Source organism: Pogona vitticeps, chromosome 2 (assembly GCF_051106095.1).
Source record: "Pogona vitticeps strain Pit_001003342236 chromosome 2, PviZW2.1, whole genome shotgun sequence".
Taxonomy (NCBI): Eukaryota; Metazoa; Chordata; class Lepidosauria; order Squamata; family Agamidae; genus Pogona; species Pogona vitticeps.
The window spans coordinates 214,102,293-214,128,701 of record NC_135784.1 but is presented as its reverse complement, the minus strand read 5'-3'; the positions used below and the strand labels follow the sequence as shown (position 1 = coordinate 214,128,701).

Below are 26,409 nucleotides of genomic sequence, written 5' to 3'. Positions count from 1 at the left end.
GTGGGAGGCTAGACAACACAAGGACCAAAATGCTGTGTGTTTGCACCACTACTCCGAACACTATTATTACCCAGAGTACTGACAGTGAATTATTATGAATCACCATGTCAACCTAATTTGCATTTCATTCTAAAAATATTGCTTAAACTCTCAAATAAATCATTAAAAACAATATATCCTTTTTTTAGATATGTATGTGGAGGGGTGAGAACTTCAGAAGTGAGATGCTGAATCATATAATCAGCATCCTTATTTACAGGGCAAACAGGTCATGAAGCCTCTAAATGGAACACAGTGCTGGTAGGATTTTTTTCTGTTGTAGGAAGCCTCCTTTTGGTATGGGTACTCTTCTTCCTCTTTTACCCCTTTGCCTTCTTATTACAATGTCTTTCCAAATTGTTTTTCTGCCCACTGGCACACTCAATGTGTGGAAAAAAAATCACTCTTCCACCTGAAAAATTATACTAGCATGACTCCAACAGTGTTAACTGTCAGCTACAGATTTCTCCAAAGGGAAGATGTCAGTGTAGGCATTTATCATTGTGCGCCAACTCATAGGACTGGTGTGCCACAGCACATGCCTACTTCGCCTTCTGAACTTGTGGCAATTCACAGTTGAGATTTATGCCAATGGGATTTCACCAGCAAGCATAACCAGGAGGATTCTGGCCTCTTAAAAAAAGAAGACCAAAACCCATCTTAGACTTGAAAGTTCTGATAAAATAATAATTTTAATTGGTGTCTAAAATTCAAAAGAAATGGAACAAGCCTGGCCTTCCTTGAAAAGTATTAAGATACAGAAATGTCTTCTCTTGTGGCCCACCAATCTACCCTCCTGGGGATGTGGAGCAGGACTGTCATGGAAGACATCAATAAGGGCCAGGAGTCTGTAACATTAGAAACCTGGGGCCTGAATCACAGATGTGATGATGATAATAAATGATGATGAGTATTTGCTAGTTTAGTCTTGCCAAGTGTAGAATGCTGGTACAGCAGTTGTGTGACTGTTAGTGACAAGTAATCACTCGGGACCCAGCTTTCTTCTAGCCCCACCTCAGAGCACTAACTACATATGTTGGTCCTCTACTCCATCTGGACAAATATTCATCCCACAGCATAAACATGGGAAGGTCTTTCAGTGCAATGGCGGAATTTAATTTCAAAGACTTTTTTAAGGAGTTGCATTCCAAGGCTTAGTGAGGGAGAGTCCAAAGATATCAGAATATTTTAAACTTCAGCTTCTAATGGGTTCTTTTGAGAGTTGACATTTCAACCTTAAAGAATGTACAAAGGGGTGAAACAAAAAATGGTGTCATTATTATTGACAGGATTATTAGTGTCCTGTCAACTTAGTTTTAGGAGGCAGCTTCCTTAGATGGGTGCATGGCGTGCACTTAACACAATTTCTTTTGAACAGAACAGCCCTCAACATTTTATGGAGCCCAGAGGGCAGGGCTTCCAGGAAAAAAAAATAACATTCGTACATGTAGCTCTGAACACACTGAACGCAGCCACAACCCGCCAGTTTCACAGGAAACAAAAGCATTCAACAACAGCTGTATTGCTTCATACACTCAATCATTTAAGCCAAAGTGTTTTCAGTCTCCAGGGTTCACTAACAAAATGACAAGCCTCATCTACACTTGATCACTGATTTAATCTGTATCACATGGGTAACGAAGGATGGCGGATACTGATCCTTCAATTGAGTTTCTGAAAAGATAGGACACTTTAACTCTTTCTGCACTATCTACCAACAATCCTCACAAAAAGACTTTCTAAAATGGTGGCTGACGCCCCCAAACACGGAACACGTAGAAAACAGATTGTATCTTATATTGCAGAAAGTCTGTTTCTGTGTTCACCCTGAAAGATCGCCAGACCACTTATATCTATAAATGCAAGTTTTTGCATGGATATTAGATTTCCTAGCTTAAATAACTGGGTGGTGTGCAGCTCAAAATTGATTCCCTTCAGAACCTCCTTTTTGATTGATTTGTAGATTAGTTGGTTGGTTGGTTTATCCTGAAAGATCTTCAGAAGAGCAAGAGCCTGAAACACAAACATTTGTATGAAGAACATTTGTGTTGGCAATGTTCCCAGGAGGGGAAAAAAAACGTATTTCTTTCTCCATTCTTTTGTCTCTTGAATTGTATAGCTCTGAATTTAATACTACCATTTTGTCCTGTCAGACAATTTATCTGTGTTTCCCTTCCAGTTTTGACTTCTGAAATCTCAAATGATTTGTTTCTTGACTTGAGGGGATTTGTTGAGACACCCCAGTCAAAATGGAAGCTCCCCCCGCCTTCATGTAGTATATGATCCTGTGCCTACAGGCAATCATGGAGTGCGGTGGGGACTTCGCTACCAGACAACTGTTTTACTGTACCACCATATTTCTACTATTAGCTCCTTGTATTTAGTTGAAGAAAAAACATGTTCAATATACAAATTGTAACAGATTCTTAAACCAGAAATCAAAATAACACAGAAGCCATAGTATGCTTCTTGGAAATTAATTAAAACAAAAATCTTTACAGGAAATATGTTTCAGTTATGAATGCTAATATGAAATTAACCCTGGCCCTACCATGAAGGACGGCTGCCTCTGTTGCTTACATATGGGCAGTAATGTCCAGATTTTGGGAGGTGGCCTGTTCTGTATGGTGGTTCCCAATCTTAGGTCCCCAGATGTTCTTGGACTACAATTCCCAGAAATCCTGGCCAACCCAGCTAATTGTGAAGGCATCTGGTAGTCCAAGAACATCTGGGGACCCCAGATTGGGAACTACTATTCCTACTATAATGTGCAGTGGGTGTCCACTTATCTCCTTCCACCAGAGCTAAAGAGTGGTTAACTTGACTACAGATGTCACAGCAGCATCTGGTTTCACTGTCCCTATTGGTATCAATTCCACTCCTTAGTTCAATATCTGAGAGAAGCAGCATGGCATCCAGTAATTATCACTAATGAGGTTTTATGGGGAAATAAAATGTTGTTGCTGTTGTATTAGCAATAGAGGATTTTCCATTCCATGTCAGTTATGATGCCTGACAAGTATGGCGAGGAAAGACTTTTAGAAAAAGATCAAATAAATGAGGCAGCTGTAAAGTTTTGAGGTACAGTAACTGTTAATGAGCAGTACATTATAGGCTGTCAAATGATGAGTTATTCAAATTATTCAAGTTATTCCAATTATGAAGTATCAGATGGTTGAACTGACCTTCCTGGGATGTCTGGAATGTTGAAGATATTAACATTCAAAAGAAGGGTGCATATTAAAATCCTGCACTTTGGCCCATTTTTGCTTTGCCCTTGAAAAAAGAAAAAAAGTGAGCTATTTCAGGCAGAAGGAGATATTTCCACAAGACAAGAGCAAGACATCTGGGAGGTGGGTGAGAAAACAGCTGAGTCGGCAGTTCTAGATAGAGTAGCAGTTTCTGGAGAGAACAAAATAGCTGCAAGGTGACTTCATGATGTAAAAGTAAAGGAGGCTGACAGGTTTAAGCTGAGAGCAGCCAGCAGTGGCAGCAGGATGCCAGTCACTAAGTCACTGTAGGATTTTGGGAAACTGGGGCATATTTCTCTGGGAGAAAATCCTGACAGTTGTGTAAAACAAATGTGGGGGATTGGAAATCCAACAGAGTTACTTCCAGAGAAAGCTGGTTCTCAGATTGCTGGAGGGTACTATTCATTCAGCTGTGAAGTGTGACATTTGGTTACGGGATGCTCAGATGTCTTCCTTTGCCCCATGGTCTTGAGAGAAATACTGGCAAGGAATCAGGATAATTTTTTTAAAACTGACAAATGAAATATTTATAACTTGCCTATACTAAAAAGGAAAACAAACATTCTTCTTTAAAAATGTTCATATGTCATTGCCAGCACTTCATATTTCATCAGTTTCATGTCTCATGAGAGGATGGAATCCAAAGGCCAGCTCTATTGGGCAGCTTTCCATTGACCAAAGACTTCTGCTGAACAATTGTAGGACACTCACAACGAAGCTGTAATAGTATGGCCACTGTTCCACATTTGGGCCAGAGAGCCCAGATATTTGCATAGTCTGGCACAGGCAGCGTTTGGGTGTGGTTTCCCTTTAACTTCCCTTCACAGAGTTGGCCATTACATCTTCCTTCACTGCATTTAACATCACATCCCCTCCTCCCCTAAGCCCAGTTCCTTTTCATACTGATTTCCTCCTCCCCAGCAGTGCCCTCTGGTGTCTTTCGGTTTGAAAAAGGGCTATTTTTTGCCTTACATATTTACGCTTAGGGACGTGGTGGCACTGTGGGCTAAACCACAGAAGCCTGCGCTGCAGGGTCAGAAGACCAAGCAGTCGTAAGATCGAATCCATGCGACGGAGTGAGTGCCCGTCGCTTGTCCCAGCTCCTGCCAACCTAGTGGTTCGAAAGCATGCAAATGCAAGTAGATAAATAGGGACCACCTCGGTGGGAAGGTAACAGCGTTCTGTGTCTAAGTCGCACTGGCCATGTGACCACGGAAGATTGTCTTCGGACAAAATGCTGGCTCTATGGCTTGGAAACGGGGATGAGCACCGCCCCCTAGAGTCGAACACGACTGGCCAAAAATTGTCAAGGGGAGCCTTTACCTTTATTTGCACTTAGATGCAGTTTGAGTGGGGGTGTTTCCCTTTCTCTTCCAGAGAGAGAGAGAGAGAGAGAGAGAGAGAGAGAGAGAGAGAGCACACAAACACTTTTTTAAAGTTCTCATTTCTCCTACATTGCTTTCTCTTGAATTTCTTACAGTATCTGGCATCCTGGGATCCCTACAGAGTTCTTCTCTGGAGTGGATGGGCTGCAGTGTGACAGGAAGAGTGACAGCAACAAACTCAGGAAAACAATGGAGGAGAAAGATAAGGTCTTTAAAAAGTAGGAGAGGGGAAAAGATGGAGAGATTGTTAAGGAATTTGGAATGATGCGTTGTGTGGCATTTTATGAAGTCCCAAAACAAGGGTGGTTGATACCTTTGTGTAGTTTTGTATTAAGTTATTTCCAATGATAGATGAGACATTTAAGAATAGGTGTTACCAGTTCCAGCCCCAGGGAGTCTCACTGACTAAGCAATGATTTGTACCCAAGTTTCCTGGTTCTGTATGGGACACCTTATGTACTACCACCACACTGGCTATCAGGTTAAATATACAGAGAGTGAAAAGCTGCTTCCTTTCACCTGTTCTTGATTTCCTGCTGTTCAGTGCCAACACAACATTTTGCTCAATGGATACAATAGGATTATTAGCCATATAAACAAGTAATAACATAAAGGGTTTAAATGCTATTTAGAATGGAAGCAGTGTTTATAATTATTATTATTCATCTCACTACTCTAATGACATATAGATTTCTATAATTCCTATTCTGCCCCCTATGATCTGCATTTAACACCTTATCAATAGAAATTTGTGTACAACACTAGGATTCCTCATAATGTTTCTGCACTTCCCAAATGCTAAATATGGGATATGCCTGCAGCCCGCATTTTCAGTGAGAGCAAAGGGAGTGTGCAAACTCAAGAGATTGTATTGATTCTTGATAAAATTATCAAACGTTGGTGCCTTGCCCTTCATCCTCTTGGCATTCAGGGCCTATTTGGAATCTCTTAGAATTTAATTGGATGTAGATTGTTTGGCATCCCATCTTAAGTCAGTGTAGTCTTTTCTTTATTTAATAGCAGTGGCAATTCAATTTATGACAAAGGAGAGAAATTAGAAGGATGCTAACAAACAACAAGGCTAATGAAAGTAAATTACTTATCCAGGTCATAAAAAAATTAGGCAAGGTAAGAAGAGCTATGTGAAACTTGAGGTTTAATGTCTGCAGATGTTTTCTCATGTTTTCTGTTTATGCCTGAGGTTATACTCATTCAAGAAGTAGAAAGTTTGCACACTACCTCCCTATAAGCATCACTATATTAAAACAAAGGTGATTAAGCCCACCTCATTAGCTGAGTAGTAAAAACAGTATTCTGCACACTCCATCTTGAAATAGATTTTTAAAATAAATGAAAAATATGGAGGAAAGAACATCATACAAACGAATTTCCCGAACACATTTCCACCAAATACCTTGTTCATGGGTGACAAGTGAAACCCTTACATAGCAAAAGGTGTTTCCTAGAAGTTTAGTTCCTTCTGTGTGGGCTGCCTGATGTATGAACTAAAGCCTTTAGAAGTAAGGATATGATGATTAAAAAAATTTTATTCTTTGCAATTTTCAAAGTATTGTCTTGCCAAGGTTCCCTGCTGATATCCCCCTCACCCTACACTAGTGAAATGTTCTGACTTCTAACAAAAACAAGATTCTAGTCTTCCCCCCTTGAATTTTTTTCATTTTAAACTTACAGTTCTGCACAGGAAACTGTCAAATTTTATATAATTCAATGTCCATTCGAGTGAATCCTGTGCAGAAGAGATGCTGTTCTGTCCAGAAACTGTAAGAATCCTGCTCAGGCTGGAGTTCTTTGTACCGGTGAATTCCATACAGGAAAGATACCATTTCGTGTAAGGACTGAATTAATCCTGGGCAGCGCAGTGTTCCTTTCAGAGAAAAAGAACAGACCACTGAAACTTCCACAAAATCCAAGATTTCCTCTAAATCTTTTTGAAGTGGAGAGATTTGTGCAAACAAATCTCGCTGCAAGAAGAAAAGAAGGATAGTTTTCTCAGTTTCCTAATGAAAGTGAGAGACTACAAGATTTCCATTCTTACTAGGAAACATCTTTCACTATATGAAGACATTCATTCAGTGGCTACTCCTGATTAAAATATTTAATGAAATGTGTTGAGAAGTTCATTGGTAGGAATAGTCCTCTTAGGAGCCTAAAGAGAAACCTTTCTCTTTGATGCTGATGCTGTTGTTTTGAAAGCAGTGTGCTGTCTCTAACCCTTCATCTCTCTTTTTTAATTTAAATAATAAAGACAAGAAACTAGTGCTGATTTTCAGCAGTGGTGTCTCAGTGTGTGTGCTCACTTTACACCAGCAGTCTCTTTCTGTTGTTTTTGTGGTGACGGTGAAGGTGGTGTGTCATCAAGTTGCCTCCAACTCATGGTGACCCTACGAATCAGTGACACCATTCCTTCCCAAATGTTCAACTCTTGTAAACTCAAAACCATGTCTTCCTTTATGGCATCAACCCAACTCATATTTGGTCTCCCAGCTTTCGCATTGCTTTCAACTTTTCCAGAAAGTCTTGCCTTCTCATGAAGTGCCAATGATAGCCTACGTTTCGTAGTTTCTGCTTGTAGTTAGAGTTATGTGCTCCCTTACACCTTCCAAACCAAACCAGTGTGGAACAGTTTCTCAGCTGTCTCCAAGGGCAACAAGGGAGAGTGGGAAGCCATTTGATCATACTGGCAGTGCCGTCACAGAGTTGCATTTAGGCCAACATCTCACAGAATCATAGAATAACAGAGTTGGAAGGGCACTATAAGGCCATCAAATCTACAAACCCTGCCCTATTATGTTGAGAAACTGATGGTTAAACAGCTTCCCAGGATTCTTTCAATGTTATGCAAGCTCAGTTTATCCAACACATTCAATTTTTAAATTTGGGGGTGGGGGAAAAGATCAACATCTTGAATAATTGGATAAGACACAGTATATAATTGTACTAAACAAATACAGTTTAAAAAAAACCCCTCTGCCTCTACATTCCTTTCCATATGTCTTTGTTCGCCACAGAGACCTTTGGGTAATGTGGGCAGCATAAAAGTTAAAAAGTTAATAAACCTGTTGCCCATTTTCCACATGCCTTTTATCTTCACTTCCTCCAGTGGTGGTGGGGAAGCAAAAATTACCACAAGGTGACTTTTCCACTTGAGAAATAATTGTGTGAATGATGCTCAGATACTTGAATAGAAAAGGTGGAGAATTAGGCCTATGCTGCCTTTTTAAAAGACCTTCTTAATACTAGTATTGAAATTTTAGAGATTAAGCACTCAGCATTAAAACACATAATTTACTTTTAAAAAGAATAAAATGCTAATTGCCACTGATCTTTGTGAAGTCTAGTAGGAATTGTAAAGATTTAATCAGGGATCCAGGAGAATCACAATTAGGATACACAATAGTCATTGCACAGAATTACACATTTAAACTTCTCTTTCTGTGAGCATTTTCCCCTTCACAGCATCCTACCAAAGACAAAGCAAAATGTTCTTCATTGTTTCTGAGAATAATCAATCTTTTATAGATTGTAGTTAAGGGGTCTGAGATGAGAAATTACCTAGTTAAGAGTCTCTGTGCAGGAGCAAAGAGGGCATTCTTGATGGCTGTCTGTCCTCACCTTTTGTTCTAACATCACTGGCCAAATTCTAGGCACTTGTTCAGCTTTGCCAATAACCATTATAATTGGCCATGCTTTGCATATTTTTTCCTCAGAATTTTTTTTTAAAGAATGGAAGACACTTTAATATGTTGAAAGACTGCTAATTTGATGCTAAACTTTATGGATCAGATGCTGGACGGGCACATAGATGTGTTAGGTGTCTAGCTTGAAAATATACTTTGAGAAAATTGTTGAGTTCTTTTTTTTCATACTGTAGGTATATTATTGCCCTGGCTATCAATGGTTAGGATTCATAGAATTGTGGAATAATTGAGTTGAAAGGGGCCTATAAGGCCAATGAGTCCAACCCCCTGCTTGATGCAGGAATAAAAATCTAACACATGCTTGTCCAATTTTCTCTTGAATGCCTCCAGATTCAAGACACTTGTTCCAATGATGGAAATCCTAGGAATATAAATGCTTGTTTGTGTACCTATACATTGATGAGGAAATACAGCATTATATTTGGTGCTGGAGAAAATGGGAAGGCATTTACTGGCACTCTTGATAAATTTTCTAAGTAGGTGAGAATGTTTTGTACAAAATTCTACCAGAATTCTTGCAGAAATTTCCAACTGTTAATGTATTCAATTATGAAAATTGCCAAAAGCTAGAATAATTGGCCCTTCATGTAAGAATGTGAAATGCTAGATAGATTGTTTGCATCTTTATCAATAACTAGCCATTCCTCGTATGTTTCCTGTGTATATGTGTGCTTTGCTCCTCAGAGGGAAAGGACACTGGAAACATACCGGGGATATTATGGAGACCTGGGGGTGGGGGTAGGGAAGAGCTGTTGTTTTGTTTTTGTCTGGAGCTGAGGAGTCTAACAGAGCTTTAAAATTTTTCCACGAAAGTGCCCTCTCATGTCTAGATAGTCTGAATGGGTGAAAACAATAAATGTAGTGAATATTCTTTCCCTTCTCAAAGTGGACAACAGCATAGTATTGCCCTGTCAATATGCAAGTTCTTGGACATTTGACACAGTTACAGGTCAAAATATTTCTTGTTGATGTGCTTGCACAGACTAACACAGTTTAGTTCAGTATTACTTGAAGCTTATGCATAATGGTAAAAAAACATACAATTTCCAACTCATCTTGTTTCCTTCACACTGATATCCCTGTATCTTCCTATTAAAGCTGTGAAGGGCCAAGAGGGATGAACCTGGCCAGGAAGAAGACGGAACCAGAACAAAAGTATTGCTTTCATAATGGATGAGGGTAATATTGTCTCAGATACCCAGCTAGGCTGTATCTATTTGTCACATGTTGGGAATGACATAATTTGGGTTAATCTTCAGAGCAGTCTCCAGGATTCCACCCATAGCACTTAGGTGACAAAAGACTAAGGGAAGAAGCAACTATTAGATAACGTCATTAAAGCTGAAAGCTTGTTAGTACTGGAGAGATATAAGAGAGACAAACGTTGGTGTTTCAGAAATCAGATTTCAAAGGAATCCTTGCTCTTGAAAACCAATCACACAACAAAGCTAGTTAATTTGCTAGTTAGTAAATAGTGAAGTTTCTAACGTGGCACTGCATTACAATCAGCCCTTAAGGATTTACCACTTCTTATGGCAGGTGATGTAAGGTCTTTTTTCTCCTCTATGCTTGCTTGTTGTTCTTCTGTAGCAGAGAGATGTATCCTGGTACAATAAGCGTCACTTCTACACTAAAATGGCCATTCCACAACTCTAGCCCTTGGGAGTTAACCAAAATTGGCCACCTGGAATTGCAAGGTGTCAGAAACAGATGACAAAAGGAGGCTACCTACATACTTGCATAGCTGTATTCTAAGGCAGTCATTCTCAACGGGGGGCCATATGGCCTCCTGGAGGGGATCTGGCACAATTGAAGCAGGGGACAGATTCATCTGTTCATGTTGTATTCTTGTTTGCACACAGCCAAAAGGCTTTCCTTGTTTGACAGGGAGCCCTGGCACCTGAGAAGCGCTCCTCAAAGGGCTGTGGCAAAAAGAGGTTGGCAATGGCTATTCAAGGGATAGAACAGAAAGAAACTCCCGCCCCTTCACCTAGGCAGGGTTACACTCAAATGTATTGGATCACCCTAGACAGATGTGGAATAGACACTCTCTTGCACACATACATATATACCACTAATAATTTAATTGTATTTCCTAATTGAAATAAATGGGGCCTTAATTGAGTCCGAAATCTTATTGTCTAGTTTCTCTATTCGCCAACCCCTCCTCTGTCTTGAGTTCAATACATTAAGAGATGTTGAGATTCATGATGGATTTGTTTGAGGAAAAGATTCTGTACTCAAACATTTGTCTGTGAAACAGCCGTAAAAAAAGGAATATGTGCTCCAGTGACCTTAAAACAGTAGTCCTTAAAGCACCATTTTCAAGGAAGTGGCAAAGCAGAACTCCCTTAACCTTGCTGACAACTTGGGAGGATAAAAACTGAAATCTCGAGGGGGAAAAAAACCAGGAAGTTCAATCACAAGCGTTTTCAATATACCTGATCCTTGGCATACCTGAACCTGTAGGAGGAGGACATGGTCAGTTTTCTACATCTAGAACAGAAGATGATTTAAAATGTGCTACATATTCTCAAAGGTATCAAGCCTATCAAGTCATAGCCTACTAGCAGAACTCTTTTGCCAAACTGCCTTCCTGCAATAGGTAATTAAGAAATACATATCATCAAATCAATTCTGATTTATAGTGAGCCTATCCATGGTTTTCTAGGTGAAAATACTCAGAAGTGGTTCACCATTCCCTTCTTCTGGAAGTGCCCTGGGACCGTGCAGCTTGCCCAAGGCTACACAGGCCGGTTCTTCCTCTGGGAGGAACCGTGGGGAATGAAACTCCCAACTTCTGGTTCTGTAGCCAGGTACCCAACACACTGAGCTATTTAGCTATCATCCCAAACAATACATTATAACATGCACATGGATTCGGAAATTAACCAGGAAGATGTATATACCTACTGCTCATTGGTTGCTTCAGGACACACAAGAAGAACAGGACAACTTTGGACCATGGAGCTGAAGCATTTCTAGTTATCAAGAGATGGCAAGATCAGGCCTTTTGCCCATGCCTTGCCAGCTTGATGGAGGCATTTTCCCTCCCATTTTAACTAGTTGTAGGGGAAATGAAATAGGAAAGAATACACTGCTAGGGAATTAAAATAAGAGGAACAGAACAAAAACAATTACACACAAAAACAAGGACTGTCTCCATTCACACTGACTATGAGCTAGCAGATTTGAGGAAGCTGAGAAGAATCTCCTCACTATCCTTACTTAGGATTATCCTGCAAGGCTACAATCCTACAAACATTTCCCTGGTGCATTGGATGCACTGGCCTGCAGACCACAGAAATATGTCCGTTGATCATTGGTGTAGAAATATTAATCTTTGCCTACTTTTCCCCCATTAGGAAATAATGTCATTTTGACATTATTTGCATGTTGACTTTGTCCCCCTGGTAAAAACTCACACAAGTATTTTTTTTTTGAGTAAACAGGTAAAACTATCTTCCCACCCTCCTTTCTCACCCCATCCCACTCCCATTTTTGGTAACTGATGATGACAATGGAAAAAGTGCTGGTCTTTTTGCTGTTGCATGTGAGTAAAAAATCTTATAGCTGTTACCCATTTTTCATTAAGGAAGATGATGATATTTACAGCTATTTGCAGGAGAAATGCAGGGAACAACAACAGCCACTTTTTGTGACCTACATAGATCTCACAAAGGCCTTTGATTTGGTTAGCAGGGAGGGCCTTTTTAAAATACTTCCCAAGACTGGATGTCCACCTCGTCTCCTTAACATCATCAGGTGCTTTCATGAGGAAATGAAGGGCACTGTAGTATTTGATGGATCAACATCAGATCCCTTTGACATCCGAAGCAGAGTGAAACAGGGCTGTGTCCTCGCACCAACACTTTTTGGGATCTTTTTTGCTGTCATGCTGAAGCACACCTTTGGAACTGCAACAGAAGGTGTCTATCTCTGGACTAGATCAGACGGAAAGCTCTTTAATCTCTCTAGATTGAGAGCGAGGACCAAAGTCCAACTGAAATGCATACGGGACTTCCTCTTCGCAGATGATGCAGCCATTGTTGCCCACTCTGCTGAAGACCTCCAACAAGTCATGAATCGTTTTAGCAAGGCCTGACAAGACTTTGGACTAACAATCAGCCTGAAGAAAACACAAGTCATGGGCCAGGGCGTGGACTCACCTCCCTCTATTACCATCTCCACACAAGAATTGGAAGTTGTTCATAACTTTGTGTACTTCGGTTCAACGATCTCTGACACTCTTTCTCTAGATGTTGAGCTGGATAAACGCATCGGGAAAGCAGCTACCATGTTCTTAAGACTCACAAAGAGAGTATGGCTCAATAAGAAGCTGACGGCACATACCAAGATCCAAGTCTATAGAGCCTGTGTCCTGAGCACACTCCTGTACTGCAGTGAGTCCTGGACCCTTTGTGCACGGCGGGAGAGGAAGTTGAACACCTTCCATATGCGTTGCCTCCGATGCATTTTTGGTATCACCTGGCAAGACAAAGTTCCAAATAGAGTAGTCCTAGAACGAGCTGGAATTTTTAGCACATATACATTACTGAAACAGCGACATCTACATTGGGTTGGGCATATCGTGAGAATTGCTGATGGTCAGATTCCAATGAATCTCCTGTATGGAGAATTAGTGCAGGGAAATTGCCCCAGATGGAGACCACAGTTGCGATACAAGGACATCTGCAAGCGGGATTTGAAAGCCTTAGGAATGGACCTCAACAGATGGGAAACTTTGACATCTGAGTGTTCAGCCTGGAGGCAGGCGGTGCATCATGGCCTCTCCCATTTTGAAGAGACACTCGTCCAGCAAGCCGAGACAAAGAGGAAGTCTCAAAAGCAGCAAAATCAGGGAGCTGGATAGGGGACAGATTGGATTTGTCTTCAGTGTGGAAAGGATTGTCACTCTCAAATTGGCCTCCTCAGCCACACTAGACGCTGTTCTAAGTCCTCCATACAGAGCACGTTACCATAGTCTTTCGAGACTGAAGGATACCTAATGATCATTACACCCTTACTTTATCACCACTTATCAGTTTGGCTGTAACAGAGTAGCAATGGCTACTCCCATAGAAATTTCTACAAAAAAGCTTACACCGGTCCGTGCATAGTTCTCATGATGATGATGATGATGATGATAATCATCAAGTTGATTCTGACTTATGGTGACCCTATCCAGTCCTCTAGTGGTTTACTATGTCCCTAATACATCCCCTTCTGCAAGCAAAGTCCCTACTAAATTATGATTGTGTATGTTATTTTTACTAATATTTGTATTATTGTCCACACTGACCAAAAATGTATATGAAACACGGTTTGATACAATTTTGTGTAAATATATATACTGTTTTACATAGTTTTGTTATATGATTTAAACACAGAATTCAGAGACATGTAAAGATAGCAGTTTGACAGCATTTTGGTTTGGGTATTATTTTTCGAAGTGTGACTAAGTCACTCATGTTAACATGGGAAACAAGCATATTTCCCCCTCATCTCTAACCCATACAATGTGGAAATGAAGGATGGTGTTCTGGCCCTAGTTATAAATCACTGATTTCTCTTCTGTTCTTAAACTACTTTTCAAATGATGTGGGTTGTGTTCAAGGTGGAGAATGGGTTATACTTGTATTCTGAAAAAGTGCTATATGTGCAAAATAAGACTAATTATATTTTCAAATACAACAACAGCTCATACAAAGAACCCCAGCAGTGAAATCTAATAAAATTAAGAAGATAGCTATGGAAAAACACACAGCTCTTAATTCGCTGTTTCTTTTCCAGTTACCAGCAGACAACTTGTATTGTCTTGCTGCTGTTTTAGCTCCATGTTTTGTTGCTTGTTAAGCAGTTTTCTGCTTCTGCACAGCAAGCTACATGCTTTTTTGTCTACTCTCATAAATTACTAGCCAGAGAGCTTCATTTCTCAAGGAACAAAGGAACAGGCTTCCCGTACCCTTTTGCAGCAGAGCACGGCACGTACTTCATTAAAGATGAGAACTGCTATTTCACAACACACAGTTTATACTACTAAAGCTACTATTTAAGTAATGGCATCACCTTTGGAAAAAATTATATCAGCAAAAAGATTGCTTTCCTTGTTAAAAAGAAACTTCTACTTCACATGTGTGTGTCAAACTACTGGTAACAGATAGACTCTTCCATATTTTTAAACCTTGTAGGTAAAATGGGACATTATACAGGATGTGCAATTTTGGGGGAAAATTAAGCAATCCCTCTCTTTTGCTAGTAATCCGTTTCCTTGTTGTCAGCTTTCCAGTTACTTTTCATTAAAAACAAATTTCAGTGGGAAGAATAACTGTACAGTGGTGCCTTGCAAGATGAATTTAATTCGTTCCACGGTTAATGTTGCCTTGCGAAAAATTCATCTTGTGAAACACGTTTTCCCATAGGAATGCACTGAAATCTAATTAATGCGTTCCTATGGGCAAAAAAAGTCAGAACAAAGTCTAATTTGGTTTACAAAGGGTTTATTAAGTGCTCTTTAAAGCCATACATATTGTGCAGATTTCAAAAATTTCAATCAAAAAACTTTTTAAACATCATAGAAAAACATTTAAAAATCAGCAAACATGAGGCAGGAACAAAAAACGGAAAACATTCTTCTTGCGAAGCATGGCTATAGGAACATTTGTCTTGCGAGTCATCAGCCCCATTGCCAAAAACCATTTGTCTTGCAAGTTTTTTGTCCTGCGAGGCATTTGTCTTGCGAGGCACCACTGTACTGCATTGCCGTGGAAGACAAATAGTAAACATATGTGCACCTTGATGCAGTTGCCCGTACTCCTCACTGTAGGCCAGGTTGGCTATAACTCAAAGGAAGAATGGTCCAAAACCATCAAGAGGACAACCTTTTGCCCACCCAAAGGCCAGATGGACAGGTCAGGAGCAGGGAGCAAGAAAATGAAGACTAGAGATGGGGGTATTCGTACACCTCTGGGGGTATTCGTATATGAATACCCCCCAAACAGCTGGACATAACGAGGGTCGACTAGCTACTCTTGGCAGGACGGACGGAAGACAAGCCTCCCTGCCAGGCTGATGAGTGGTTAGTCAACTGTGAGCTCCAGAGCGAATGGAAGGGAGCATGCAGACAGCAGCAGCAGATGGGTGAATGGATGGCTCAGCCCCAGGGGGTCGGACCCTCAATATGTCCACCTGTGCAGGGGTATTCGTATTTGTATATGAATAACCCCATCTCTAGTGAAGACACATGCTGCAGGCCCCTCCAAGAGGCATAGAAAGGCAGCACCAACTGTAGGACGCATAATGTTGAAAGTGTATGTGTGTGTACAAAGACAGATGGGTAAGTCTGTAACCTCTATAAAGCTTCAAGGACTCAGCTTGGCCCCTGAGTTTCAGAATGACCTGTTCAGTGCCTTTTGGATGTCAACATCTGTATCTCTCACAAGACAGGACAGGATGATCATGTACAAACTCCTGAAATCTTGACTTCAGTGTCTCACTCATAGTTACAGGAAACACTGTTTGTTATCGCTCTCTCCTTGTAAGCAAAAGAAATGAAACAACTGTGTCTGTGAAACTGAATCAGTTCAGAAATGAAAAATAATTGTTAATGTGTATCAGTTTTATGTTACCTTAGGAGTACAGAGGTTACATGTGCACTGAGTTACACTCACACAGCAGATACAGTACATATGAGAACATTGTCTTGTCATGTGTGACAGGAAACATTTTTACATCTAATAGGAAGTAAACAACAGCAAAAAAGAGAAGACTTTAAAAGGATCTGACAGGTTACTAGATCAATTCCAACAGTAAATTCTTTATTTGCTGAGGGAACATATCATTGAATGAATGACATTCAAACTCTGTAGAACAGATTTTGAAGGTATATGAGTGAAAACAAACTCCTCCACACTCCTAGTTCCCTGATATAAGTTTTTCATCCTCAGTGAAAATGTTCTGCAAAATTTGAATAAAGAAGCTATTACTGTATTTCAGATTTATTACATTGAGAACCTATTACCTTCTTCCTATCAGATGACTGAAGTGATGATTTTTTTTTTAAAGCACGGGACACCTCAGTGGTTATCAAACTGTGTGCCATGGATACAAAGGATGTCAGGAAATCAAACCAGGGGTGCCACAGAATCCTCTCATCCTTCTCCCCCCCCCCCAAGTATTGTACATCACTTACTTAACAGTTTCTCTGCTGTTCATGCATGGTGCAGAGGCCTCTTTCCAAAGGATTGCGTTTTCTGCTCTCCTGTTAGCAAGGGAGGCTTCCCTGGCTCCCCCTTGCAAAAAATGTGGCTTCTCCATTTTTTGCAGAAGGTGCTTCCCTCAGAGAAGTCAAGCCATGAGTGAGTTCCATCAAGCCACCTGTATATAGCACGTTCTCTGTTTCCATCCAGTGGCCAGTTATGGTAATACACCTTGGGAAGGTATATTCTTGTGTTGTTGTTGTTGTTGTTGTTGTTGTTATTTATTTATTTATTTATTTATTTATTTATTTATTTATTTATTTATTTATTTATTTATTTATTTATTTATTGGTCAGGCAGTGAATAAGTAAAACTGCAGGTACTGGTCCCATGGATACAGCAGCCCTATTGAAACGGGGAGCTAGTGGCCAGTACGTTAAGGGTGCCACAAGTCAAAAAAGTTTGGGAACCACTGGAATATCTCATAAAATCAAGAAATACTAGGATCACAGGTGGTTAAAAAATGCATATTGTATCACAGAATATATTTTGAATCTTCAAAGTCTGAAGCCTTTCTAGAGAAGAAGAAGTATAGTAGAAAGAATTTATATTTGTCTGATGTCATCAAAAAGTGACTGTGTAGTTTGGAGTTCACTGAACTAAAGCACTCAATTTATTCAGCTGCCTCAACTTCCTTAATATATGCCACCCAACTTAATCAATGTCTGGATAACTTACAGAAGATGAAGAAAGTGTAATGGCAGCTTTCTGACTCAACATTGTAAATATGAAGAGCATTAGCCTACTGTAACTTACACATCCTTCCACAGTTCCTTGAGGTTGCCTTTCAAGGCAATGCAGCTTTTTTTCTCCAATAACTATTCCAGGAAAAGCCTTCAAGAATTTAATTTGTACCTAATGTTTCTTTCCTTAAGTTAGCACTGAACCTCCTTGGGACAAGTGGCACATAAGCACCTTCCCATGGAGGTTAGTTATTACAAGTGACAGTATATCTCATACTTCCTGCTGACATAACTGCCACAAAGGGGAATGCAGAGACAGTGCAGAACTGAATTTTATAACTACACTGCAGAGAATATTTTTAATCTTTTTTTTAATTGGATTCTTTCCAGAGATTAATAGCTGAGCACTCCATGGATTCAATTCATAATATTACCTCCTGTATCCAGAACATTAAAGAGAAATTTGCAGTGAGCAATACAGAGAGCTTGGGAACAAAGGGTCTATCTGAGCTTACCAAGCTCAACTCCATCCTCAGCCCAGGCATGCAACTCACTGGGTGAGTAGCATTGGGCAAATCTCAATCAGCTTATCTCACGTCATGGAGTAGTTCTTAAGATGAATGAGAATACTAGTGTAGCATTTTTCCCCTCTCTTGCTGAAATATGCAACAGAATTATTTATAAGTAAATTATTTTCCCCTGAAATGAAAGTCCCACCAGTGCAGTACAACTACTTACACAAGTATTGCTTTAGTGTTAGCAGACGGTGGATTTTCTTCATGGAAATCACCAGCTGTGCAACAGCAAAGTCAGTGCAAGTGGTGCCATTGCTATACTAGTGGGGCCTTCTGCTTTGTGGAAGCTCAATAGGATACTGGCTTATGTGAGTGTCTAGAATCAGATGTTTGTCCAAAAACATAAAGTCAAAATGACTTGGGGCTTCCTGTCAACCTCTGATGACTAATGTCAATAAGTGCACAAAAAGAACAAAAGTCTTATCTATATTTGGTTGAGGAAAATCTGGATGAGTTTTCAGACATGCAGCCTGGAATCCTATTTGTAACTCCCACTCATCCCCTGTGTAACTTCAGCAGCATAACTTTCAGCAGTGAATTGCCATAAGTTAAGAAGTAAGCACAGATATTTCTTATCATGCACAAAGCCCAAGACGCGGTGTGCATTGGGAAATGGCAACTCTGACTGCTTAACTTGCCACAATTTGCTGCTGAAAGTGCACGATAGAAGCCTGACCAAAGGCATCCAGAAAATTCATCTGGTTTCCCCAGTTATGTTACAAATTGGATTTTTGGAGGAAGGCTCTCCCATCAATCCTGACTTAGCGTTGCCTTTGGATTCACCCACAAGGGAAGAGATTTGCAGATCCAAGAATGTCGAGCTAACATTTAAACAGACCTCTGAAACACAAAAATTGTCTTATTTTCCTACCAATACAACCCCCCCCAAAAAAACACACATTATCAATGGCCCTTCAACAGGCAAAATGCAAAATCTACTCTCCCCACTCCGACATATATGTGGATATAAGTGTCAATGATCTTCAACATTTACTGAGATGCATAGATTCAATTCCCAGGGGGATTGTCCTCCACCCTTCCCCCCAGGCATTTAACTAAGATGTATTAGCAGCCAACAACACAATTCAGATCCATGAGGGCACAGACAAGAGTAGAAAGGGGGTAGCTTTGCTTCTGCAGCCAACGGTTCAAGTAACTGCACAGAGCTGTTGACAGGCATTCCATTAGCAGCAAACTGACCCTATTTTACTAGCAGCTGTGGTACAGCCAAAATCCCAGCTGTTTGCAAGAGTTCATTCATTCATTCATTCATTCATTCATTCATTCATTCATTCATTCATTCATGTTTAACATACAAGGACAATTGACCAGTCTGTACTCTTCAAGACTTTGACAGCGAGAGTTCTATGGTTATCTTTATTATGTACTTTCTGCCTCCAGTGCCCCCAGTTATTGGAAAAATGTGACCAAGTTATATGTCTATAAGGTGTGTTTCTATGTGTATAGTGGTGCATGGGCATATCGACTTTAACAAGGCATTGGAATTCATGTAGAGACACCAAACACTGGAGTAAGCACTCAAGCTGCACCTTCGCAGCAGTACATTTAAAATCACAACAGAGATGTGCCCAGAAGCAGAGGACATTTTGACCGATTTTATGTACTCTTCAAGTCACCATTGTCACCATCTTGAAACTATGGAGCTGAAAGGGACCCTATGGATCATCAAGTCCAGCCTTTGTCAAGGAGGCGCAGTGGGGAATCAAACTCCCAACCTCTGGCTCCTGAGCCAGATACCTAAACCACTGAGCTATCCAGTAGTGACTGGAAGAGGGATTTACATCTTGCACTCACAGCAGTAGATTTATACCAAGAATCTCACAATCACATGTCTGTCACTGTTGTTCCAAGAGACAAAGAGGCAAATCACCCAAAGATAAAAGGAATAAACCCCAGTTTCCTTCCTCTTCTTTCTGTATTACACAGCCCTCAGTCCTATAATGTCAAACACCTGGCTTGCATCCAAGTAGCAGCCCCAACTAGAGTGGGCTCACAGAATCAAGGGAATTTACTTTAAAGTATTGACTCATGATTCCACATGATTCTTGAATAAGAAGTGCCCACAAGCGCAATGCTTTTTTTTGGTACATTCAGAATCCCATTTGCCTGAGCAATGTGAGGGGAAATTGTACTTGTTGCTCTGAAAAAAAATATATTCTGAAACATATCAGATGGGGTGGGGAAGATGGATCTCAGACAATAGTCTTTCTAGTTCTCCATGGCTTTTACTGAGAAGCACTGTGAGAAGTGAAAGTGGACGGTGATTAAATCCTCTACACACCTGAATCATTGTGGAACTCAATTCACAATGAAATATGTCCAGAAGTCAGCACTGATTTGGGGGCTGCTCAAAAGGAAGTGCCACTCTTTAAATGTTTCCACGGATTGTCCTTTAGTTCCATAAGGCTACATATGTGTCTATATTGAAAATAATTACAAAGCAGCTGATCTTAAAGGTGCACTCTGTTGAGGATGGTGGAAAAATAACAAGATAATTTTGGGCTGCTGAGATATTAAAAAAGAATCACTGAATGCATACCTGACCCACAGAAAGCAAGGTGCTTGATAAATATGTGCATGGTCTGAATAGCTTGGTTAATTTGTCATCCTTTCAGGATAAGGTTTAAACATTTACAGCCTTGATGGGGAATAGATAATAGATAGTCCCCACATACATAGCATACCAATTTCTGTTGTTTTTTTTCCCCATTTTATTTTACAACAGATATCTCTGAAGTGCAGCTTTAGAAACCACCCTTAAGCTGCCACTGAAAAATGAAAGCCCCTGAACAAAAAACAAGCTTTTAGATAACAGAGTTTTATTTTCATCCCTAAATTCCTTGTAAGATGAGACATTTATCATGCGTGTTTACATCAAGGAGCTACAAGTTCTGAAAATAAAGTCTCTACCCCAAGGTCAAACATGCTGAAAGAGATGGGAGTTCTAAGGAACAAACAAGAAACAGACATGAATTTCTATGGAATTGCATCTGAGAGAGCAGTGTTCTGTCAGTTGTTTACCCCATTTCAGAAGCATGCAAATTATTATTATTTTTGCACAAACAGATAGTGTCAGGTAAAATTTGATGAAAGGGCTTCAGATTTTTAGAATTGGCTCCCACATATGCCACTATGGCGTCACTGCATCTTTGCACTGCTTTTAGAACTGCTCCAAAGTTTTTGAATGAAACAGTATCCCAATGCCTTGTGAGCTTACCGCCAATCAAAATAGTCTTCATCCACGGTGTGAAGAATGCTACGAGATCCACCAAATGCACAATTCTCTTTCTTCTACTGTTCTCCAAAAGGATTTCCTGTTAGGAAACAAAGAAACCTTGAAAGATTCATACACACAAATGAACAAATAAAACCATAATTGCTGTAGATCTTAATGTCAGTAAGCCATCAAACTAGAAGACAGCAGGAATATGACCATTAAAAATGCAATAGCATCATGCCTTAGTTAAGTCTTGTGGATCTTCTACCACTACAAGTAAATCATCTGTGAAGGCTTGTACTTTAAATGACTCACCTCTAATTTTAAGCCCTTTAATTTAATCAGAGATTCTTATCTCATTTCGTTGCACCCACTTGTGAGCGCAATGACAAATAAATTTCTTATGTCTTATGTCTTATGTCTTATCTGTTGCAACAAAATTTCAATTAATATTATTATGAAAGAATTAAAAGAGTTTGGAGAAATGGCGTGTCTGAAAATAAATCACAGGAAGACAAAAATTTTATCTAAAAACATGTAATGTAAAGAAATAGACAGCCTCTTGAATTTTACAAATTTCCAGGAGGGAAAGAAAGTAAAGTATATTGGAATAAACTTTTAAAAAACCCATCAAGTACCTTAATGAAAGATAATTATCTGAAATTGATGGAAGAAATAAGGAAAGACTTCACTAGATGGGGAAATCTACAATTAATAATTATGGGCAGAATTACAAGAGTCAAAATGAATATTTTACCAAAGTTGATTTTCTTATTCCAAAACATTCCAGTGATTCTGAAACAATCAATATTTAAAGAACTTGATCAAAGTATATCTAAGTTTGTTTGGCAAGGAAAGAAACCAAGGATAAAATTAAAGTCACTTCAGGACAGGAAACAGAGAGGAGGAATGGGTCTTCCAAATTGGCTGCTATAATATAGGGCTGTCTCATTAACGTGGATTAAAGATCAGATTTTATTGGAAAAATGAATACTGTTAAAATTGGAAAGTCATGATTTGGAATGGAGGTGGCATACCTTTCTTTGGTACAGTAGAGTGGACGATTTTAAACAATTGAATAATCACATTTTGAGAAAATCTTTATTATCATCTTGGACCAAAATTCAAAGACAGATGTATGTCAAAATACCATGTTGGATAACGCCAGTGGAGGCATTGTCTCTAAAACCAGATGGGACATTAAAAAACAAAGATAAAGTATGAAGATTTTTGGCATAAATTCTATGATTGGCTTAGAAACAGAATGCAAATTAATATTTTATATTTGAAAGCCTAAGATTAATTTAGAAATAGAATATGTATTATAAATTAGTTACACTGGAAACGTGTATCTTTGAAATGTAATAGATAAGAATGAATATTGTAAAATGTTCATGTTGATTTACAACCCCTCTTCAATCGCATATCCCATCCCCTATCCTTACACCTAACCTATATAAAAAAAATGCAATAAATACCATCGTAAGTGTAAACTTACTGGAACAGGAAGAAGCAAAACAAAACAGGACCTATTTTCTATTCAGGTTCAGCATACCCAAACCCAAACCACACCTACCATGTTTGTAATTGTGAAAGAACTTGGAGTAGGGCTTTAAAATGAGTTATCCAGGAGGCTATAATGAAAGGAAAGGGATATGGTGGCGCTGTGGGCTAAACTGCAGAAGCCTGTGCTGCAGGGTCAGAAGACCAGCAGTCGTAAGATCGAATCCATGTGACAGAGTGCACTCCCGTCGCTTTGTCCCAGCTCTTCGCCAACCTAGCAGTTAGAAAGCATGTAAATGCGAGTAGATAAATAGATACCACCTCGGTGGGAAGCTAAAATGGCGCTCCCTAGTCACGCTAGCCACGTGACGACAGAAACTGTATTCGGAGAAGCGCTGGCTCTATGCCTTGAAAAACGGGATGAGCACCGCCCCCTAGAGTCAGACATGACTGGACTAAAAAATGTCAAGGGGAATCTTTACCTTTACCCATAATCAAAGGAGGCATGTCCTAGGATAAGTTCCAAGCCCTTTAACTTATTTGAATCACCTGATACCTGAACATTTCAGAGTTGTTTTCAATAATAATACATCAGCTTTCATCATACAGTGGACCCTTGACTTACAGACGGCTTGACTTACAGACTTTTTGAGTTACAGACTTCTCTGGCTGCAAAATTTAGGTTTGACTTGCAGACTGAGATTTGACTTACAGACCAGAAAAAAACCAAAATGGAACAAAAATGGCCTGTTATGGGATTAATCGGTTTTCAATGCACTGTAGGTCAATGGAGACTTGACTTACAGACTTTTTGACTTGAGAACCGCCTTCCAATACGGATTAAGTTCTCAAGTCAAGACCCCACTGTAGTAAAAACATAGGTCTATTTACCTGAATTGCTGCAGTGTAACTCTTAATGGAGGAAGCCTACATGACAAACTAATACAAAATGCTTTTCCATTAACCGGGGGGGGGGGGGGGGAGGAATCAAGGAACTCCTAGATGCTAGCAAAAGTTTGAAGCTTGGATATTACATCCTGGCCTGCAGGCAGACCACTCCAATGAGTGAGCATTTCTGCAGAAATCAGCTGTTAGCCTGTAATTGCAGTGAATTGTTTCATTGTCTATATTAGTGGAGTAAAAGAGGAATTTTTCCTTTCTGTCTGAATTCATCAGTAGTTGCAATTTCAGATGCTATTCTGTGCCAACAGAACTGAGGTCCTGTTCTCACTGTAAGCTGGGTCTGCTTTGCACCTAATATTTTATATAAAATATATAACATTCCTTAAGTATAGCCCTGGTTGTGTGTATTCCTGAACTATTATCTACCATACTTCAGATACCTCTGATAAAGTAGCTCTCAGATAATGCTGCCTCTATCTCCATGCTGAGCCTGCAAGGCTGTGGGGTTGGGGCTTGTTACTGCCCCCGCCCCATGAGGAGTTGAGTAGAGATGCCATTTCTGCCTCAACACTTGCTGAGTAGGGATGTGAGGGCTTAAAACCTCCGCACACAGAAGTCTTGATGAAAGGGAATGTAACACATCCGCTCCTTTTATCCTGAAATTCCAAGATATGAGCTGGGGCATTTTTTGAAGAGGCACTTCAAAAATAAAATTAGAAAATGAATAAATGGAGGCACTCTCAAACAAAAACATAAAACTTTTAGCACTAAATTTGGCCCAGCATGAGTGGCTAGCTTGAGGTTTCATGGAGCTGAAATCTGAAACACATGGCATGCCAAAGCTTGACACCCACCAGTCTCTTGACTTATTATGCTCTTTCATAAACTGATTGGCAGATGCTCTGTAAGATCTCAGTAAGAGAGAGAGAGAGAGAGAGAGAGAGACCTTTTTTCTTATGGCCTTTTACCTGATCCATTTAACTGGAAATACCAGGAATCAAACCTATCATTAACTGCTTTGCTTAGATCTTGCAAACCAACAGCACTGGCTTTCCTTATTGGGTCTCATGTTAGGTCATTCTCTCCTCCTACTGCCCCCTCCCTTCCTGAGCGATCTGCCCAGGGCTTGCAAACTAACAGCTGTAGCTTCCTTTAATGTGTCAATTTGTCTCACGTTAGGCATTTATCTCTTCCTTCTCTCTCACCACGTTTTCCCAGCAAGGTTGTCTCTTTTTTTATCAGCCTTGAACACCCACTGATCTGCTTTTCTAAGTGGCCTGTGGTATCCGCAAGGCTCCTCCAAGACCACAACTTCAAATGAGTTGATTTCTCCTCTTTCAGTCTTTTTTCCTTTTTCATCTTTTACATAGTATGGATGACTTTGGCCTTGGTAATATAATAATGTAGCACACATATAGAAACAGATTCCTCAGGCCAAATGTAGCGAACTTCAGCTGACGTAGACTCCTAGAAACATGGTAAGGCCTACAGGACCTCCAAATGTATTGGGATGTTACAAGATGTGGCATTGGAGGTGTAGAGAGGCCCATTTACAAAACAACAGAGCTTCAGTCTTCAGGAAGAGCAACATGAACGTAGAGATAAGAAATACACATCTGGAGTGCCAAGATGTCTGGAAATTAGAAGGACAATGAGAGGGGGGGACTCCATCTCTCCCCATGCCCTGTCAAGAACTAATAGGTCACTGGATCACAGCCTCAGCACCTATTAAGGCAAGGATCAAACTTGTTGTAGATTAGGCTCAAGCATGGTTTTATTTCCCTATTTGTAAACAGTAGATATGAATCTGACCAATGTATTTTTGGGGCCTTCTCACTCTTTATGAGAGGAGCCCCAGCTGTCTGTTTTGGCATACTTTGTTTTCTCAATAAAAATGTGTTGTATCACAGCTTGCTCGTCTGTGTCCAATCTTATGCCCGAGATTAGCTCACATTTCCAAAAAGCCTTAAAATCAAGGCTAACAGCAGGTGCATTGGCCGGCTCTTCTCCAGTGAACTTTTTTTCCACAACGGGAGGATCTGGCCTTCCCACACTGGGAATCTCTGCTTGGTGTGCCCTGGTAACTGCTCCTTTGGGTGCTTGGGTTGGGGGAGGCTGGCTGACTGGGAACTAATCCCTTCCTGGTGGAGACGCCCCATTCCTGTCTCTGAAGCATTCTGCTCATGATGGCCAAGGGTGACAACAAGTATGCCAGGAACGGAGGAGTGTGAGAGTGTATGTATCTTAAGTCTATTGCCTGATTTTTAATAGTGTGCCAGTGCTAGGCAGATGGGAATTACGTGGCATGCCTTTGTATGCCATTCAGCCACATCCTCATAGGGGGAGGCCTCTTGGATGCATTTTGAGACATTGGGCAGCCATGGGAGATCCTCAGCAGGGGTTGATGAAATCGCAATTCATTCATTTGTGTACCAAAGAATGACCTGGAATCTCTCTTTGTCCTCCCTCTGGCTACTGGCAGACAGCTTAGATGCTGCAACCACAGATGTATTACTGGGATGGTGTCGTAGTATGCCCGGGAAAATAGATGAGGGGCATCTTAAATATGCAGGATGCTTCACCTCCAGTTGGAAGAACCCTGACAAATATCCATGTAAGAAAGGGGAATCTATATGGTTCATATACCACATAAACCTTAGGATATTAACAACCCATACGAGGGCTTTGGGCACCCTGAAAGGGGGGCCTTGCTACATGATCTCCATTATCTTCGTAAAACTGAAGCCTTAACAGCTCTTAAAGAGATCCCATCTGTAGTAGGCCCAGCCCCACCACAGCCACAAAAATTTGTTCTTACAGAATCATTAGAGATTCTTCCCCCACCGGTAATGCCT

At 40.2% G+C, this 26,409-nt stretch overlaps 1 protein-coding gene across 4 annotated transcripts in view; it reads right to left on the bottom strand.

The window, feature by feature from the left end:
* Window positions 1-26,409, bottom strand: part of LINGO2 (leucine rich repeat and Ig domain containing 2) — an 878,998-nt gene that overhangs the window by 656,282 nt on the left and 196,307 nt on the right. For all 4 annotated transcript variants that reach the window (XM_078384884.1, XM_078384885.1, XM_072992032.2 and 1 more), the window contains exon 2: window positions 21,149-21,245. The gene's annotated coding sequence lies outside the window, so the exon portion shown is untranslated. The remainder of the gene's footprint in view (window positions 1-21,148; window positions 21,246-26,409) is intronic.